At 39.1% G+C, this 6,036-nt stretch overlaps 1 protein-coding gene across 10 annotated transcripts in view; it reads right to left on the reverse strand.

Moving 5' to 3' along the window:
* Window positions 1-6,036, reverse strand: part of LOC108622443 (uncharacterized) — a 116,004-nt gene that overhangs the window by 32,162 nt on the left and 77,806 nt on the right. The gene's annotated exons all lie outside the window — the stretch shown is intronic.

The raw sequence follows: 6,036 nt of genomic DNA on the forward strand, positions 1-6,036 counted from the left end.
GAATTTTAATGTAGGTGCTGGTAATGTGCGTACGTTAATATTATTTTTATTTCGACGCGTCAAAATTATGTTAAAATCCAACAGTATCGATGCCAAATCGATCATCGAAAAAGCAAGATTATTACTCGTTTTGAATTTTGTTCCCTATAGGAAACTAACACATGCACATAACTGGCTCAATTTCATTGTTACTAGTACAGAATGTTTCATAAAATACACTCGCAATACTTCATACTGAAGTGATCACGTTCTCATGAAACAGCCTGCGTAGGACTCCCCTATTGCAATATCCATGCATGATTCCGTGACGCAATGCTTCTCGCTAAGGGGAGCAACGTGTATCTCAATAGACAATTCCACAGACTTTCGACTATCGATAACACAATAATAAATACGTAATCTAGTATATACCGTTGCTGCAAGCAGACAGATTTAATTTTCTACTTGCGTTCCATTCGACAAACCCACGATAGAGACACACCACTGCGAGGAACGACCACAAAGTGACATAATTATTTAAACGATTGCTGTTGCAGATCCTTTAAACTCTCGTATACCCAAACGGGTCTCTAATACTATGTTAAAAAGTAGATCACAGACGACAGGTAATGATAGTGATTCTTGCTTTGAAATATAAGAGAAATGAGCGAGAATCGAGTAAGAATCGAATTTTCGTTAGCGTCAGAGATGGATGAGAGGCAGACAGACAGACAGACAGACAGACAGACAGACAGACAGACAGATATAGACAAACAGACAGAGACAGGAACATCGAGATAGTTATCAAGTTACGTTATATTATAATATGTATAGACAGAGGCAAGAGCGAAACTAAAGGTATAATACAATCTCTTTTTTCAATACCACTACGCATTCTTTAATTCGTTAACACACCCATGTTCAGTGTAATCGATGTCTGTCGAATGTAAAAATGTAGGCACTAACAGGACGTGTTTGGGTGCTTCAGAGGGGGGGGGGGTTTACACATGGGAGTCAGACTCTCTTTTCTAATTCTGGTAGTAGGGAAGCAATCTGGGGGGGTGACATCAAGTTCTAATCTAAAATATTTAATAATATTCGTCCTTTTGATGAAAGACTCGTTGCAACTACCGTATCGATGCAGAGTTCTACGTATCTTGCATTCTAGTTTTTCATGCAAAAAGTACTGTGCATCGAGGACGTTCCTTTATTGTTTTTAATGCATCATCGACTGGGTATCGATCGCGTTCTGGCCTCCCTCGTTCCGAGCAACAGATAAATTGTTGCACCAGAGGTACTGAAGTTTCCAACGACGCTCGTTTAAAATTGCTTTTAGCTCACAGACAAATTTTTATATAGAGTCCTTTTAAAAGTTAGTCAATGGACTTTTGATGCTCGACGACGAATACGTTAGATCAAATTGAGAATACTGCTTAGAACGAGACTCGTGGTCGTTATCGTTTTTATACGATTGCTGAGTAAAAGTAAATTCTGGACGACGGTATTTCTCGATACGTCGGTCGATAATGCATTAAAAGTTAAAAGTTCAGCAGTGGAACAGTTTCCGCCGCAGCGGAGACAGAAAGTACGATTCCCTGGTCGAGCGTACAATCGGTCAAGTTACTCGTATGAGAGCTTCCCGAAGTTCGTTCCTTTTGCTTGTTAATTACCGGGAGTAGCTCCACCGGAAGGGATGCGTTTTAATCCGACTGACAAACAGGTTCTACCCAGGCCAGGGCAGCAGGCAACGAGCTTCCTTTATTTTCAGCTCATGCCAAATGCCAGAGAACGCTACTAATATAGAATCCACTTTAAACTCGCGTGCATTTCTATTAGAAATTGTTTATCGTACACATTTATAACTATTTTTTTTCCAACAGACTGAACATTTTTTTATTCACTGTTCATCTTGCTTCCCTGCTACTGTATTAAAACTTTTACCTACGTAAATCCTATGTAAAGAAATCTCTCATGTGAAACTGATATGTTTTCCTCATAATTATTTAGATTTTATTTATTAACGAAACTAAATCTTTTACGTCTTTCTCTCTTTCATCTACAATAATTAATCACTGGTAATAGAAACGTGATTAAACCATCGAATTATTTTTGACGAACTACCAAAAATAAAATTGAACAATTTAAGAACTGTTCGAATAAAAATCCTCTCAGTTCTTTAGTTTGGTAATAGAAATGTGATTAAACTATTGAACTATTTTTGACAAACTACCAAAAATAAAATTGAACAATTTCAGAACTTTGAATTTTCGAACAAAAATCTTCTCAGTTCTTTAGTTTGGTAATAGAAACGTGATTAAACTATTGAACTATTTTTGACAGACTACCAAAAATAAAATTGAACAATATAAGAACTGTTCGACCAAAAATCCTCTTCACAGAGGAAGTCAGAGAATCATTTTTGATTCATCTCGATATTTCAAAGTTAAGATTCAGAGTTTGTCCGACTGACACAGTGACCCAGTTATGGGGGTGTCTCGATGTCTAGACCGGTTGGCCGAGATTAGGGAAGTCCAGGAAAAGTGTCGATCAACGTGCGAGAACGACAGAACAAATTATTCTTCATTATTATCGACGGTATCTCCAGAACCAAACATCGGATCGAGATGAATTAAACTACTTTTCCGCCTTGAACATAATTATTGCAAAATGACCGTCGAATCTTTACATTTTTTTCTCCTCGATTTATTATAAGCTTTGGGCTTATTCACGAGCTCCTTTTTCCAAGAGAAATCACGTACACAGCGACGGACTAACGTGTATGCAATGAGATATCGAAATGTGTCGGAAACATAGTAACTCTTAGCTTAAGAGGAAAAGAGGATAGAATTGTGGTGGCCAGCGCAGCTGGGATGTACGATGCAAAAACGGACGAAACCACGCTCAGGAGAACGTGCGCCGCTTCAACTGGAACTTTCTTAATCCCCTGTGGTCAGACCGTATATCGAATTTTACTCTAATCTCATCTTATAAGCAAGGAATTTTAAACAAGATGTTTGATTCAATCAAAAAAATTGTAGACGTGAGGGATTGTAGCGAACGGAAACCGCACGAGGGATCGGGGAGAAGGAACGGATGATTAAAACGAGCATATTTCAAGAGCAATATTTCAATTAGACCGTCGGTATTTCTTAGCTAACGGCCGGGGCGGGGATTAAAAGCTCTCGAAACCGGTCACGAGGGAGAGAAATCCGAGGGAATTCAACGCCGTCTTCGGCACCGGAATTCCCTTTGGGGCCGCAGACCGTATCAAAGGAGAAAAACAAAATGCTCTGCGGTCTTGTCCGTTCGTTCTCCGTTCCCAACGCCAGTTCCTCGTTGCTCTACTTCCCGATCAATCCCTTCGCTACGATTTACAATCCCATGGGCCTCGGTACAAAACACGAGACGTTTTAAATTAATAAATTCGATTGGATAAATCAAACAAATCATCTTAACCCTTTGCACTGGAGGCCTTTTGCGAACCAGCAACTCGAGACGATTTCGGCTATATTAAAGAAGAACTTTAGGGGTACAAATCNTCGATGCAGAGTTCTACGTATCTTGCATTCTAGTTTTTCATGCAAAAAGTACTGTGCATCGAGGACGTTCCTTTATTGTTTTTAATGCATCATCGACTGGGTATCGATCGCGTTCTGGCCTCCCTCGTTCCGAGCAACAGATAAATTGTTGCACCAGAGGTACTGAAGTTTCCAACGACGCTCGTTTAAAATTGCTTTTAGCTCACAGACAAATTTTTATATAGAGTCCTTTTAAAAGTTAGTCAATGGACTTTTGATGCTCGACGACGAATACGTTAGATCAAATTGAGAATACTGCTTAGAACGAGACTCGTGGTCGTTATCGTTTTTATACGATTGCTGAGTAAAAGTAAATTCTGGACGACGGTATTTCTCGATACGTCGGTCGATAATGCATTAAAAGTTAAAAGTTCAGCAGTGGAACAGTTTCCGCCGCAGCGGAGACAGAAAGTACGATTCCCTGGTCGAGCGTACAATCGGTCAAGTTACTCGTATGAGAGCTTCCCGAAGTTCGTTCCTTTTGCTTGTTAATTACCGGGAGTAGCTCCACCGGAAGGGATGCGTTTTAATCCGACTGACAAACAGGTTCTACCCAGGCCAGGGCAGCAGGCAACGAGCTTCCTTTATTTTCAGCTCATGCCAAATGCCAGAGAACGCTACTAATATAGAATCCACTTTAAACTCGCGTGCATTTCTATTAGAAATTGTTTATCGTACATATTTATAACTATTTTTTTTCCAACAGACTGAACATTTTTTTATTCACTGTTCATCTTGCTTCCCTGCTACTGTATTAAAACTTTTACCTACGTAAATCCTATGTAAAGAAATCTCTCATGTGAAACTGATATGTTTTCCTCATAATTATTTAGATTTTATTTATTAACGAAACTAAATCTTTTACGTCTTTCTCTCTTTCATCTACAATAATTAATCACTGGTAATAGAAACGTGATTAAACCATCGAATTATTTTTGACGAACTACCAAAAATAAAATTGAACAATTTAAGAACTGTTCGAATAAAAATCCTCTCAGTTCTTTAGTTTGGTAATAGAAATGTGATTAAACTATTGAACTATTTTTGACGAATTAACATAAATAAAATTGATCAATTTCAGAACGTTGAATTTTCGAACAAAAGTCCTCTTAGTTCCTTAGTTTGGTAATAGAAATGTGATTAAACTATTGAACTATTTTTGACAAACTACCAAAAATAAAATTGAACAATTTCAGAACTTTGAATTTTCGAACAAAAATCTTCTCAGTTCTTTAGTTTGGTAATAGAAACGTGATTAAACTATTGAACTATTTTTGACAGACTACCAAAAATAAAATTGAACAATATAAGAACTGTTCGACCAAAAATCCTCTTCACAGAGGAAGTCAGAGAATCATTTTTGATTCATCTCGATATTTCAAAGTTAAGATTCAGAGTTTGTCCGACTGACACAGTGACCCAGTTATGGGGGTGTCTCGATGTCTAGACCGGTTGGCCGAGATTAGGGAAGTCCAGGAAAAGTGTCGATCAACGTGCGAGAACGACAGAACAAATTATTCTTCATTATTATCGACGGTATCTCCAGAACCAAACATCGGATCGAGATGAATTAAACTACTTTTCCGCCTTGAACATAATTATTGCAAAATGACCGTCGAATCTTTACATTTTTTTCTCCTCGATTTATTATAAGCTTTGGGCTTATTCACGAGCTCCTTTTTCCAAGAGAAATCACGTACACAGCGACGGACTAACGTGTATGCAATGAGATATCGAAATGTGTCGGAAACATAGTAACTCTTAGCTTAAGAGGAAAAGAGGATAGAATTGTGGTGGCCAGCGCAGCTGGGATGTACGATGCAAAAACGGACGAAACCACGCTCAGGCGAACGTGCGCCGCTTCAACTGGAACTTTCTTAATCCCCTGTGGTCAGACCGTATATCGAATTTTACTCTAATCTCATCTTATAAGCAAGGAATTTTAAACAAGATGTTTGATTCAATCAAAAAAATTGTAGACGTGAGGGATTGTAGCGAACGGAAACCGCACGAGGGATCGGGGAGAAGGAACGGATGATTAAAACGAGCATATTTCAAGAGCAATATTTCAATTAGACCGTCGGTATTTCTTAGCTAACGGCCGGGGCGGGGATTAAAAGCTCTCGAAACCGGTCACGAGGGAGAGAAATCCGAGGGAATTCAACGCCGTCTTCGGCACCGGAATTCCCTTTGGGGCCGCAGACCGTATCAAAGGAGAAAAACAAAATGCTCTGCGGTCTTGTCCGTTCGTTCTCCGTTCCCAACGCCAGTTCCTCGTTGCTCTACTTCCCGATCAATCCCTTCGCTACGATTTACAATCCCATGGGCCTCGGTACAAAACACGAGACGTTTTAAATTAATAAATTCGATTGGATAAATCAAACAAATCATCTTAACCCTTTGCACTGGAGGCCTTTTGCGAACCAGCAACTCGAGACGATTTCGGCTATATTAAAGAAGAACTTTAGGGGTACAAATC

Source organism: Ceratina calcarata, unplaced genomic scaffold, assembly GCF_001652005.2.
Source record: "Ceratina calcarata isolate Rehan_Ccalc_2016 unplaced genomic scaffold, ASM165200v1 scaffold222.2, whole genome shotgun sequence".
Lineage (NCBI taxonomy): Eukaryota > Metazoa > Arthropoda > Insecta > Hymenoptera > Apidae > Ceratina > Ceratina calcarata.